This window comes from Giraffa tippelskirchi, chromosome 9, assembly GCF_054371585.1.
Source record: "Giraffa tippelskirchi isolate mGirTip1 chromosome 9, T2T-mGirTip1v1.2.pri, whole genome shotgun sequence".
Taxonomy (NCBI): domain Eukaryota; kingdom Metazoa; phylum Chordata; class Mammalia; order Artiodactyla; family Giraffidae; genus Giraffa; species Giraffa tippelskirchi.
Genome location: NC_137283.1, coordinates 145,094,344 through 145,108,772, shown reverse-complemented (window position 1 = coordinate 145,108,772; position 14,429 = coordinate 145,094,344). Strand labels below are relative to the sequence as shown.

Sequence of the window (14,429 nt, the reverse complement as noted above, 5' to 3'; positions counted from 1 at the left end):
AGTAAGGGGGATAAGAGGAGGAGGAAAGACTGGGCAAATTGGGAGAACTGCAGATGACCATTTTAACAGTGACACAGCCACTGACTGATACTTTGTGCCACTAATTGGCAGGGGTCTCCAAGTTGAGTAACATTTGGCAGCAAGTCATTATTGGTTGCCGGAAGACAGGATCAAAGTTTCATCACAAGGCGCCTCCGTGCGACCCTCCACTTCCACATATATACTATGGAAACACCACCATCTTCCACACCAAGCTAGGTGACAAACCAAATAAAAGAATGAGATATTACTTTATAATTTTAATTTATTGTTACCTCTGCTGTAGGTTCTGTTTCCCCAAAATGAAGTTCTGAAAAGTTTAGCCAGCTCTTTCTCACTGAAACCAATACCCTCAACTCTACACCCAGTTCTTTCTTCAATACTTCTCTGACGGTCATAGGGAACCAGAAGCCACCACAATAAACCTGGGTTAAAAGGACGGGGGATGGCCTTACAGGCAAAACTCATGTTTTAATTTTTTTTTAATTTGGAAATTACAAGATGTAAGAATGCAAACATGTTTAACAATGTACAGTTATGATGGAAATATGGTGTAGGTCCTTGGGCAAAAAGTACTCATTCGTTTCCACCATCCTAAGAATGCTAGAGATAGTGGAAAGGAAAGCCCGGGGGCCAGAGTTTGAGGCTCTGTACGCAACTTAGTAAAAGACACCGCCCAGTGCCAAGAATTGCCATTCATTCTCGGAAGCGCTCCAAGGGAAGTTAATACTGTTGTGGTTAATGCTGTTTACGAATTTCAGGTAAACACCTGATGGAGAGTTAAAGCGCAGTCTTCTCCGTCTCAGAAACTGGTCCGGGGGGGCGAGGAATGATTCCGCGTAAAGCATGGCCCTCGCCCCCCAGTGCTCTGGAAGCCGAAGCACCCAGGAGCTCCGCATTCCTGCAGCTGTCGCCTGATTCCTGGGTCCCCCGGGTCCACTAGCAACCAGCCCTGAGGAGCCCATCCGACTCCCGAGGCCCATGCAAGTTACAAAGGAATAGATGCGGCTACTGCCGGGTTTCTAGGAGCAGCAAGCTCCCGCCTGGACCCAGGGTATCCGGGCTTCCCAGAACTCGGTTCACCCCCCACACACACACACAAGAGGTTACAACCCGCGAGGCCCTGGTGACCCAGGTCACCTAGGGGCTAGCAAAGAGGAGACTCTCCCCGGGGCATCCGGGGGGGAGGCAGTTAGACCCAGGTTAGACCCGGGCTCCCCAGTTCAGTGGAATACAAAGTGCGAGTCCTCTGGCCCCTGCAAGTCGGACACATTCTCTCCTCCCCTTGAAACAACCGTGGAATCAGTCCCTGTCGAAATCTGAGTTTGGCTTTAAAAAAAAAAAAATCCACTTTTAACAGCGTGCCTTCTAAAAGTTGCACAGCCTAAAATTTGTGCTGTGTCGGTTTCCTATAGGGCCCTTGGGCAACCAGTGCCTCGGACCCCGAGCCATACAGGGACATGAATTACTTTACCAATTGCCGCAAGAGATGCCAAGGATCCGGGACCCCAGAAGAGGCAATCGCGCGGGACTACGCACCGACTGAGCGCTCCTTGTCACCTCTCCAAAGCTCCACCCTCGGGAGCAGCAACGGCCCGGAGGTCGAGCACGTTTCCTGCCAGGCGGATGGCTGGGAACCTCTCCCCACCCGGTCCTGGAGGACACCTCCGGGGCCCCGCCTTCCCGGGGCTGAGGTGTGTGTGTGTGTGACAGGCCCTCCTAGGAAGCCACGTCCCCTCTTGGAGATCACTGGCCCAGAGCGCACGGAGGCACGACCCTCTCACCCCAGCCAGGAGGAAGACTCAGGGAGTCAAGAGGCTGCCCAGAACGAGTCGGAGGAGTTCGGGTCGTCAGGAAATACTACACGGATTCCGAGGATTTCCGAGCCCGAGCTCTCCCCCACGTTTCTGGCATTCCCTGTCCCGGGGCGGGGAGCTGAACTGAGGTTCCAAGAAGTGCACACAAAAGTTGGTTACATCTTAGGCTCAGCCTTGAGAAGGAGCTCGGGACTCTGATCCTAGGCACAGGAGCCGCAGAAAACTCCATCCTCCCCGCAGCCTACGTCTTGTGTCCCCGGGGCTGTGGTCACATTACCCGGCCCGAGGCTCAATAATGCATGGACTTACCTGCTCCTATGCCCCGCGGGCCGCCTCGCCCGCCCGCCGCCGCCGAGTCCCAAGCCGGCCCGGGTCTCCTCGGATGTGTTTCAGGCGTAGTAATCGCGGGGGTGTGTGCAAATGTGGACTTTGTGGTGCGGTTTTTTTTTTGTTTGTTTGTTTTGTTTTGTTTTTTAAGGAAATATGGAAAACCAGACCAGATCCGAAAGAAAAAAAAATTTTTTTTGACACTCGATTGTAAACGCCCCTAACTTGTGCAATCTTCCTGCCCCGTAGTTCCGCCAAAAACAAAACAGTCCCAGTGCAAACCTGGAATGGGCGCGCAGGCACCAAGTTTGCCAAACACTGGAGAGTTTTCCGTCTGCAGAAATGACCCCGAAGGAGGGTGGCGGCGGGGGAGGGGGGGCACCGCTCCCCGAGATTCCCCAATCGGCTTCAGGAGCCAGAGGCTCCTCCTCGCCCCTCGGCGGGAGAAAGCCCGCGGCCGCTGCGGCCGCCCGCTCCCCTCCTCCGAGGAAAGGCGACTCCACAACTTCGTGCGCCGGCGGCTCGTGCCCCCGGCTCCTCCTCCTCCCCTCACCCGCCCGCCGGCCGGCCCCTTTGTTGAAGCGGGGAAAGGAGCGCTGGAGGCCGCAGGACTGCGGGGTGCGCGCCGCCGCCCTCCTGGGAACCGGCTCCCGTCCGGGCACACGGGTTCGTCCTCCCCAGTAGAGGGGCGCCGAGCAGGTCCGGCTCCCCCTCGGCTCTCCCGCCCCGGCTGCCGCTGGGCCGGCAACTTTGTTCCGGGAAATCAGGTCCTCTCGGCTCCGGGTTCGGCCCCGGCCCAGCCCAGGCAGCCACCGCAGGCTGGGCTCCGGGAACGTGGCGCCCGGGGTCACCTGACCGCACGCCCCGTCAATCAGCGCCCTCCCCGCGCTCCCTCCCCGCAGGCAGCAGCCGGGCTAGCGCTCGGCTGGCCTGGGGCGGTGCACCCGAAGCGGACGGTGCGTGCCGAGAGCCCGGAGCTAGCATGGATGCCTGGTGCTGCTACGGTCCCGTTTATTCAAATTAACCAAAAATGTGAGTCACACCCACTCCAGGCCAACTCGGTCTCCAGTTTTCCTCCTTTGAGAAATGAATTCTCATTTGCCCCTCCACTCGCCCCATCTCAGTGTGTTGACGTTGTCAAATTTTTGGTCCTAGTTCCAAGGGTATATTTATTTTATATAATTTTCTTGGTGTCCTTTTTGATATTAAGAAAAACTTGACAATTTCGTTTTACATTCGTTCATACATATATGCAAATAGTGTTTGCGCTGATCTTATTTTTCCATTTTTCCGATATACATACACACTAAAATATCTGTTACAGAGTCTGTTTCAAGGCTGAGGTGCTGGTCAAAATAATATCTGGTAAGAAATGCCTTTGTGCTGTGTATGCATTTTTTTATTTACATATTTCATTCCCAGTGTGTTCCTGTGTTTCTCTTACATGATCAATACACTTGGGAGGGGAAAAAAAAACAGCAACCTAAATTCCTAGTTCATACAAACAATGAAAAAAGGAACTCTGATTTGTTGCTGGTTTAATATTTGAGAGTTAACAACTTACCAGTTAGTAAAGACAAACCACTAGGGGCCTTAAACAGTTTTTTCAGAAAGAACTCACTAGTCTTTTATTAGTTATAGAGTAAAAGGTCTAGGGGTGGGATGGAGGGAATTGCATTCTGAAAGATAGTATTCCTTATAAAATCTCTAGCTTAGACTCCTTCCTTCATGTGGATTTTCTTCACATAAGCCAAATAAAATCCAGAATATTAATAAGAAATAAGTATAATTAATCATCTGCTTTCATTCATTCATTCATTTTACAAACATCAATTTGGGGCCTGCCAGGTTCACTGGTGCTGTGAAAAATACACAGATAAATCTGACAGAGATGTTGCCTTAAAGAATTTCAAATCTACTAAGTGAGATAAGGCAAGTAAAAAAATAAGAATATGCAAGATCAGCGATAAGTGCCATAAGAAAAGGATAGATCAAATGCTTTCTGAGTTGGGCTATATCACAGGAGGCTGGGGTTTCTTTTAACTGATAATTCTACACACTCTTAAAGCTACTTGTCATGCACTGTGTCTTGGTGGAATTAATGGAAACTCAAATCTCTTCCTTTAAAACAAAACCACTTGGGAATGTTTGAGGATTTCATTACTCAACATTATGTAAGTGAAAAGCACTTTGTAAATTGCAAAGTGCTACACAAAGATTAATTTATTAAACTCAAAATTTTGGAGAAATGCCATCATTTGGGAACCTAGAATTTTTGAGTTTTCAAGCTCTGAGGGATGTTTAGTTAAGTTTCCCAGAAAACCCGAAGGAAGGGGACACATGGACCAATAGGCACCATCTGTATGACACCAACTCCAGCCACATCCAGCTTCAGGGGTTTCCGGTGGCTTTCCTGGGACCTGTGCCCTGCCTGTTTCTAGCCCTTCTCCTCTCACCCAGACACTGATATTCTTTGCGGGACATGAGCGAAAGAGGCCAAAGAACTCGCTGCTGATGGAATAACCAAGTAGTCCCACTCTGGTCCTGCTCCCTGTTTGCTCAGTAAGTAGAGAAACCACAGTTAGTTGGAGACTTTGTCCTCAGAGGACTACCTCTCCACAGGGCAGCCAGTGTGACCTTGAGAATGGAGTTGAGGGGAAAGTGGAGACAGACCACCAGGACGTAGATAGCAGTTAGTACACCTGCAATCAACATTATTCCAGCTGCAGTCCACACAGCAGGGACAGTAGCCTATAATCGGGTTTTGTTCCCTCAACCCCAAAGTGGATGTAGAACATTCGGAAAAAGGGATAGGAATGTGGCCCGGGTTTGTCATTAATCCAAACTCTGAATTGCCCCCTAGTCACCAGAGAACATGAAAATTCAAGAAAATTGAACTGATGTCTCAGGGATAAAGTTCTTGACATAGGAGAAAATATGATGACATGGATAGTGGATAGATTTCTATATAAAGATATATGCATATGTAGGTATATATAATATAGAGAGACATGATTCTACATAGATATGGTTGATATACAGGAAACTATACTAACATAAGAGCCAAAAAGAAAACTTTCCAACTAAACTTTTTATGCAAAATTATATAAATGCAGATACTCGCTGAACAATAGAAATATCATGAAATACACAATGTGTTAAGAAGCAAGATGTTGAGTAATATTCCATTATATATATGGAATCTAGAAAGATGATACTGATGAACCTATTTGCTGGGCAGCAATGGAGATGCAGACATAGGGAACAGACTTAATGGACATGAGGGTGGCAGGAAAGGAAAGGGTGGGATGAATGGAGAAAGTAGCATGAAACACATACTCTAACATATGTAAAATAGATAGCCAGTGGGAATTTGCTGTATGACTCAGGGAACTCAAACCAGGGCTCTGTTGCAACCTAGAGGGGTGGGATGGGGTGGGAGGTAGGAGTGAGGTTCAAGAGGAAAGGGACATGTATGTACCTATGGCTGATTCATGTTGATGTATGGCAGAAACCAATACAGTATTATAAAGCAAATATCCTTCCATTAAAAATAAATAATTTTTTTTTAAGCAAGGTGCTCCTTCAACTTTATTCCCAATGTTGACTATGAATCAGTCCCCCTACATGAAAGCATTTAAAAGAGGGACATAGGTTGGAGAATTCACCTCTTATTATCTTTTTCAAGTCAAGAGAGTATAGCTCTGTGGCTTATATATAATAAATACTAGAATATTTGCCTGAATATTGCTGCTAAATTCTTCAGTCTAATATCTAATACTTGTGCAAGTTGAAGATGCATATAAATAAAATTATTTGTGATATACAGAAGGAAAAATTATAATGGATTTTTAGAGGATAATGATTTTTAGATGATAATTAGCACAAGGGGATAGTGTCTCACAATTTAGTGAACTTAAAAATCACCAAGGAGCATATTTTAAATTCAGATTGCCTGCCAGCTGTGAGAAATTCTGATTTACTGGTCTGGGGAGGCCCAGGAAGCTGCAGTTTTAATAAGCAGCGCATGAGGTTAGATCACGATGGCTGGGGAATCACACTTTGAACCATTGTTCCCTAAGGGGCTGGCCTCAAATTGGCCATTCTGGATGATTGAATGGGTCTAGAAATTGCCCTACAAGGAAAAAAATCCATACTGGATCGATCATAATTTCAAAATACCCACAGTTAGCCTTAACACTTCACATTCAAGTGTTTCATTCAGTTGTGGATCACCCTTGAGATTACCAGAGGTCATTCACACCTCAGGAGCTGTCTGGGCAATTCAACCTGCTCTGTGGTTCAAAGCCTGCCTGGATGATCTGCAAGGAAAAGTCTGATGGTGTGAGGGCAGGGAGGAGAGGACCCTGGAGGATATGCATGCTGAAATGCCAGGTCCAGGAAAACTAAGAATAAAATAAAAGGACTAAGCTGTTGGGGAGGAAAGAGCAACTGATTCAAAAGGAGAGAATAAAGGAGGCTCCGAAGCAGAAGGAAGGGAAGCAGAGAGTGGAAGATGTAAACCCACACTAGCTCCTTCCCTGTATGCCTGCCCACTGACAACCAGAAAACAGGAGTTATCAGTTCAGTTCAGCTCAGTCGCTCAGTCATGTCCAAATCTTTGTGACCCCATGGACTGCAGCACACCAGCCTTCCCTGTCCTTCACCAACTCCCAGAGCTTGCTCATATTCATGTCCATTAAGTCAGTGACGCCATCCAACCACCTCATCCTCTGCCGTCCCCTTCTCCTCCCACCTTCAATCTTTCCCAGCATCAGGGTGTTTTCAAATGAGTCAGTTCTTCGAATCAGGTGGCCAAAGTATAGAAGCTTCAGCATCAGTCCTTCCAATGAATATTCAGGACTGATTTCCTTTAGAATTGATTGGTTTGATCTTGCAGTCTTAGGGACTCTCAAGAGTCTTCTCCAACACCACAGTTCAAAAGCATCAATACCTCCAGCTCAGCTTTCTTTATGGAGTTACAACACTTGTTACTTTTACTTGATTTCATTTACTTTGTATAATTTTATAATGTTGCCACTGGCAGAGATTACACAGAGTCTCTCCTTCAACTCTTTAATTTCATGGATAAAGAAACAAATGGACCCTCCTACACTGTTGTTGGGAATGTAAACTGGTGCAATCATTATGAAGAATAGTATGGAGGTTTCTTAAAAAACTGAAAATAGAGTTTCCATATGACTCTGCAATCCTACTCTTGGGCATATATCCAGAGAAAAACATGGTCCGAAAGGATATATGCACACCAATACTCATTGCAGCTCTGTTTACAATAGCCGAGACATGGAAGCAACCTACCTGTCCCTCGACAGAGGAATGGATAAAGAAGATGTGGGATATATATTCAATGGACTGTTACTCAGCCATTAAAAAGAATGAAACAAAACCATTTGCAGCAACATGGATGGACCTAGAGTTTGTCATACTGAGTGAAGTGAGCCAGACAAAGAAAGAGAAATATTGTATGATATCGCTTATATGCAGAATCTAAAAAGAAATGATAGATATAAACTGATTCAAGAAACAGAAAAGGACTCCCTGACTTAGAGAACAAAATTACAGTTACCACGGGGTAAGAATGGGAGGAAGGGATGGTTAGGGAGTTTGGGACTGATGCATACACACTGCTATATTTAAAATGGGTAACTAACAAGGACCCATTGTATAGCGCAGGGAACTCTGCTCAATGTGTGACAGACTGGATGGGAGGAGAACAGATACATGTATATGTATGGCTGAGTGGCTCTGATGTGCATCTGAAACTATCACAACTCTGTTCATTTGCTATACTCCAATATAAAATTAAAAGTTTTTTTAAAAAAAGATATAAACAAATGAAAGATGCAAAACTTACTAGGGAGTACCTTTAGGTAAAAGAAAACAATCTTGGCAGAAAATGTCCAAATTACCAGGAAGGGAGAAGAGCACCACTAAGTTATATAAGTTCATTGTTAACCTGAAGGAGGAGGGCAGAAGATAGTGTAGCTGAAAGTCAACAGGCTGATTCAAGTTACCTGTGTGCAGTGAGTGTGTGCTAAGTCGTGTCCAACTCTTTGCAACCCCATGGACTGTAGCCCACCAGGCTCCTCTGTCCATGGGATTCTCCTGGAAAGAATCCTGGAGTGGGTTACCATGCCCTCCTCCAGGGGATCTTTCCAACCCAGGTATTGAATCCGAGTCTCCTTTGTCTCCTGCACTGCGGATTCTTTACCACTGAGCAAGTGGTAAAGTGCTTATTATTATATTGACACATCATTTGTATGAGGTTGTGGGACCTTGATCTCTAACCTCCTGTCTGTGAAATAAAACAACACCTTCCTCAAATGCTGTTGTGAAAAATCAAATGAATCCCTTGATATAAACCATTTATCACAATGTCTGATACTTTTAAGCTTTCATTTTGTTCTTTCCTCTCAATTCAAAAGGATTTGCTGCCATTTTGTAATAATCTTTAATTTTTTTTTTTTAAATCATTCCTGGAATGCCCACTATCTGCTGAGGGGCTGGGTGTGCAAATGGGAATAAGCTACAGTAGCTCTCTTCAGAGAGCTCCTGTCTGGTAAGAAAGACCAACACATAGACAATTATAAATTAATATGGATGTACATATAAATTAATATGGATGCAGTACAGCCAAGATGTAACATGAATTCAGAAAGGGATATGTAACCCAGTAGAATTACTTTTCCCACAAAGGTCTGTCTAGTCAAAGCTATGATTTTTCCAGTAGTCATGTATGAATGTGAGAGTTGGACTATAAAGAAAACTGAGCGTCGAAGAATTGATGCTTTTGAACTGTGGTGTTGGAGAAGACTCTTGAGAGACCTTAGGACTGCAAGGAGATCCAACCAGTCAATCCTGAAGGAAATCAGTCCTGAATATTCATTGGAAGGACTGATGCTGAAGCTGAAACTCCAGTACTTTGGCTACCTGATACAAAGTAGTGACTCACTGGAAAAGCCCCTGATGCTGGGGAAGATTGAAGGCAGGAGGAGAAAGGGACAACAGAGGATGAGGTGGTTGGATGGCATCACCGACTTGATGGACATGAGTTTGAGTAAGCTCCTGGAACTGGTGAAGGACAGGGAAGGCTGGCATGCTGCAGTCCATGGGGTCGCAAAGAGTCGGACACGACTGAGAGACTGAACTGAGCTGAACTGAACTGAGGGGGTAGGGGGGTATCAAGAAATGACACCCAAGTTGATCCTTAAAAGATCATAGAGATCATAAAGGACATCTATGGTCTTGACTCTGCCCAACATCTTTTCTCCTCTTTTGGAAGGAATGTTACCTCTTCCTTTAGGTAATTGCTCCTCCCTTGTGCCAATCAAATTTTGTGGAGTTGTCAATCACTTCTCTACCTTGCCTTGGGGTGGGCTTATGACTCAAGAACAGCCAGTCATAGGCTTCAAACCCTGTGATAATGATTAACCTCAAAGAGAAGATGGGAGATCCAGGCTAGGCCCATCTGAGTCCTTCCAGAAGGGTTTTCACAATAACACTGGAAGGGAATCTTCTTTTTTCTCTTTGGAATTAGTTTACTGGAGCAGCATAAAATAGAATCTCTCCACAATCCTCTCCTGCTCCTACTGCTAGCTTGAGTTCTATACCTATAGAGGGTAAAATAAAGTACCACATCTGGAGCTGAATAAATGCAGAAAAGGAGACTTGAGGATGTGAGAGTTCCCAGTGTCCACATACAAGGGAGTGCCCTTTCTATAGCTTCTTTTTTCTTAGTGTTAAGCTAGGTTGGAATTCTATCACTTGTGACTGAACAAGCCCAGTATAATATAAAAATTAACCAGGGACTTCCCTGGTGGTCCAGTGGCCGAGACTCTGCACTCCCAAGGCAGGAGGCCCAGAGTTCAATCCCTGGTCAGGGAACTAGATTCCACATGCCACAACTAAAGATTCTGCATGTTGAAACTAAGACCCAGTGCAGCCAAATATATAAATAAATACTTTTAAAATAATAATAAATAAATCATTAGCTTCATGATAGGAAGTCAACAGATAAAATCTAAACCTTAAAAAAAAAGAAACAAGGAGCATTACAAGCTTGTTACTTAGAGATTTAGAGCTAATATCAGAAGAGTAGCTTAAAAGTACAAAGTAGATGCTCACGAGAAAGAGGATATGGAGAAAAGCCATTGGAGACTGACATTTGTCTTTGCAAATTTGTAGAACTAGCTGATTCTTAATTATGGGCATATTTAACTTTAATGAAAAGAAAATAATTGGCTGACAGGATTCTTAAGTGAATGCAGAATAGTTTGAAAAACAATGGTTTATGGTTAGAACCAGAGACCCAGATCTGAGTATAGGGGGCCGGCCACATTATGACTTTTGTGGACCCTATAGACACTTTTGACTCTCTGGGTCCTTCCCACTCTAATATCAATATTTTAAATTATTTTCTATGCAATTTACATGCTTCAACATTTTTTTTCTTCTTAGACAAAGTTTAATAAAATTTCATGGGCTTTTTAAAAATATCATGGTCCCTAAGCACTGTACCTACTGATTAGATCCACCCTACAGGAGAAACATACAGAAAAATACAGAGTTCATTTACTCTGTAGTTAATGCTTTCTCTGCTAGATATCAAAATTTCTAGGTCAGAATGATGGCAAATTAAATAATTTTGTAAACAGTAAAACTTTCTTTTGGTCTGATTCCAACACTGTTAGTACATTACACAGTATTTTCTCTTGATTTTTCTAAATTTGTTTCATAGCAGTAACATCATGTTGAAATGCTTGAACCTAGCAGCTTAATATAAGCTTCCCTGGTGGCGCAGCAGTAAAGAATCCGCCTGGCATTCAGGAGATGCAGGTTCAATCCCTGAATCAGGCAGATTCCCTGGAGAAGGAAACGGCTACCCACTCCAGTATTCTTGCCTGGGAAAAACCATGGACAGAGGAGCCTGGTGGGGCTACAGTCCGTGGGGTCGCAAGAGTCAAGATAGGACTTAGCAACTAAACCACCACCACAGCAACTTAATATAAACCAATATTAAACTTGCTGGATATATTTGCAATTTTCCATAGGATTTTTCTCAACCGAATACAATATTAAAAGGCTTTCTGTCTCCAATTCTTTCTCCATTATTATAAAGTGAACCTGATATTTGCCATTGAGTTACAGTCCTTCTACTTCTGCGTGAAGATTATATCATACATTGTGATCAACTTAATCATTCCCATTTCAGTTAGTTAAGTTGAGGAGATCAAGACTTTGTGCCAAAGATGCAGGTGAAAATTAAAAGAATTTCTTTAAAATGTGTTTGAATAATAATCCCTGACTAGGGATTGAACCCACATCCCCTGCATTGGAAGGCAGAGTCTTAACCACTGGACCAGTGGGGAAGTCCCTCCATTTCAGCATCTCTAAAACTGAACTTCCCTTTACTATTATCTCCCTCTTGACTTAATCCAGTCTTTGGTACCACAGTTCTGGTTGAAGCTAGGATTCTTGCCCCTCCTCTCCACTTTCAATATCTAATTGATTAATAAGTTCTATTGATTCTCTCTACAATATTTCACATATCTATGGCACCACATCACAACCCCACCGTTCCTTCTTTTCCCTGTACTAAAACTTTCATAATGGCCTCCTAATTACAGCTCTTTCTCTTTCAATCCATCCTACACTTATCATTGCAACGTGCTGTTAAAATCATGTTGTTCAAGAGTCTTCAACAGCTCCCAATAAAATGGCCTCTTGCATAGAATTGGCCATTTGCATCTGGTAGCAAGCTACTCTTGCTATTCTCAGACTTTTTAATTTACTTTTTGTCAAAAAGTCTTTTGCAGTGCACCTCCATAGCTTGAGTCACTCTGTTCTTTCCTCTGCAGCATCCTCTTGTGACTCCCATTTTATTAATGTGGCTCAAGTCCTTCTCTCTGAAGCTTTGCCTGACTACTAGTCACAAAATGAGGCTTTCCCAGGTGGTGCAGTGGTGAAAAATCCGTCTGTCAAGCAGGAGACACAAGTTCAATCCCTGGGTCAGGAAGATCCCCTGGAGAAGGAAATGGCAACCCACTCTAGTATTCCTGCCTGAGAAATTCCGTGGAAAGAGGAGCCTGGTGGGCTGCAGTCCATGAAGTTGCAAAGAGTCAGACACAACTGAAGCGACTGAGCACACATGTGCACATCTCATAATGATTTTGTCCTTTGGATTCTACACACTTATCGTCATTATCATTCATTTAAAATGTGTCATACTGCATTTTGGAGTTCCCTGGTGGTCTAGTGGTTAGGATTTAGCACTCTCACTGTCGTGGCCCAGGTTCAATTCCTGGTCAGGGAACTGAGATCCCACAAGCTGTGTGACCAAAAAGAAAAAGGCATCATACTGCCTTTTATGTTTAGTTACAGCCTCCTATTTATGAATCTTGCTTTCTGAACAAGTTATAAACTCCTGAGGTCCTAGAGTCTGTCAGATTCTAACATGGTAGACATAGTAGGTTCCCATTCAATAATTGATTGAGAAGAGAAAAATATTTTTGGCTGAACTTTTCCATTTCCATGCAGATAGCGGGCATTGTAAAATATATATGTGCATCTGAAAGTGAATGTACTTAATACCACTGAACTGTACACTTGAAAGTTTTATGTTATATATATTTTACTACATTAAAATTATTATATGTATACTATACCAAAGCCCAGACGCTTTACCGTCTGAGCCACTAGGGAAGTCCTACCAAAGTCCATGTTTTATATATCTTCAAATTATATCTGACCATTTTGATTACTATCTACTTGGTTTATTAGACATGAATGAGTTGGAAGAAAACACTGGGCTTGAGTCCCTGCTGTGTCAAGAGAACATTTATGTGATGACCTTGGACACTACTACTTTACATTTTGCGCCTCCATTACATGTTCTGGAAAACAAATGGACAGATTCACCGGCTGATCTCTGAAGGCCCGGTTCTGTGAGTCTGTAACTTCACACGTCTCTGGAGAGCACACATCATCTCCAGAATCACGGGAGAACTCTATCTGGCTCCCTTCCCAGATCCACAAACCAAACTGTGCAGAGCATAATCTATCCCACTCCCAACCCTGGAGACTCTAAAAACAGTTTGGGAAACTGATAGCAGCTGTGAATTTGGAGGCCTGTGCCTCTGCCCCACCCTAGCTGTGCTTCTTTTTTGGGAATTTCAGCCAGGCGCATGCACAACCAGTATGCAGTCCTAGTAGCACCCACTGTCTTTCAGGTTGGGGGAGCTGGGGAAGGAGCCTTTTCCTCCCTCAACTACAACAGGAAGTGCTTGGGAAACCTGTCTCATTCATTACTTTAGTGAGATTCCTGAAGTTTATTAACCTCAAATTTTAAGTGGAGGAACTTTCATCTGTTCTGCAGTTTGCAAAATCCTTTACAATACATATATATATATTTTTTAATTTCCCATGTTGGGGTAAAGAATATTGTTCTGATGATTGTCCTTTGAAATTAAGTATGGAGGCTGAGTTGGTGGCTTGTCTTTTGTTTTTTTTCAAAATAATAATAGGTTTTGTTTGAACTTGCAAAAACCTCTACATCTTTTAGCTTAGATTAGTTACTGTAACTACAAATATGTCAACCAAAAAGGTAACAATATTAATAGGGTTTTAGAGTGCTAGCACACTGCAAAATCCCAAAGCCTCCATTTGTACAGGCAAAGCATGGGGCAAAAGAGGAGGGAGCGGGGATGACATCTTAACTATAGATCAATGGACCACCCCAGCTTTCCAGGAGTCCTAAACAAAAGGCAGAGCTGAATATTTTAGGCCTGAGATCACTGCATTCTCAACGAATCTTTGTATAAAGAAAAGAGAGGAGAGAGAGAGAGCTAGAGAGAAAGGAGGAAGAGAGAAATTTCTTGCTGTCATTGTCTTAATAATTATTTAATTACTTAATGATCTGCTGACTCTCCATGGGATTTAAGGTTATTTATATAATGATTAAATAAAATTCAAGCTAAATGGCTGAGGAAAGCTGAACCAAATTAAAATTATAGGTTGGAAAAATAAGATGAGGTCAGAAACAAGGTTAAGACACAAAAACACATGAATAAATTTTTGATTACTTCTTGGTATTGTGCCACAATGATTGTGAATAGCAATGCTTGTTTAATTATCACAGAAAGTTAGGTGTTACCAGGTTGTTACTCATAGACCCTTCTTCAAGAGCTACTCTCTGAAGTGGCTCAATGCAGATGTGCCAGAGCCCTA

General features: G+C 43.6%; 1 protein-coding gene and 1 non-coding gene across 2 annotated transcripts in view; one reads left to right on the top strand and one right to left on the bottom strand.

Moving 5' to 3' along the window:
* UTRN (utrophin) overlaps positions 1–2,678 on the bottom strand; it is a 538,953-nt gene extending 536,275 nt beyond the window's left edge. The window contains exon 1 of the mRNA XM_081531053.1: positions 2,166–2,678. The gene's annotated coding sequence lies outside the window, so the exon portion shown is untranslated. The remainder of the gene's footprint in view (positions 1–2,165) is intronic.
* A 9,766-nt stretch (positions 2,679–12,444) lies between these two features.
* TRNAE-CUC (transfer RNA glutamic acid (anticodon CUC)) lies at positions 12,445–12,516 on the top strand. Its single transcript has one exon. It is a non-coding gene; the product is annotated as a tRNA-Glu (tRNA).
* The last annotated feature ends 1,913 nt before the right edge of the window (positions 12,517–14,429 follow it).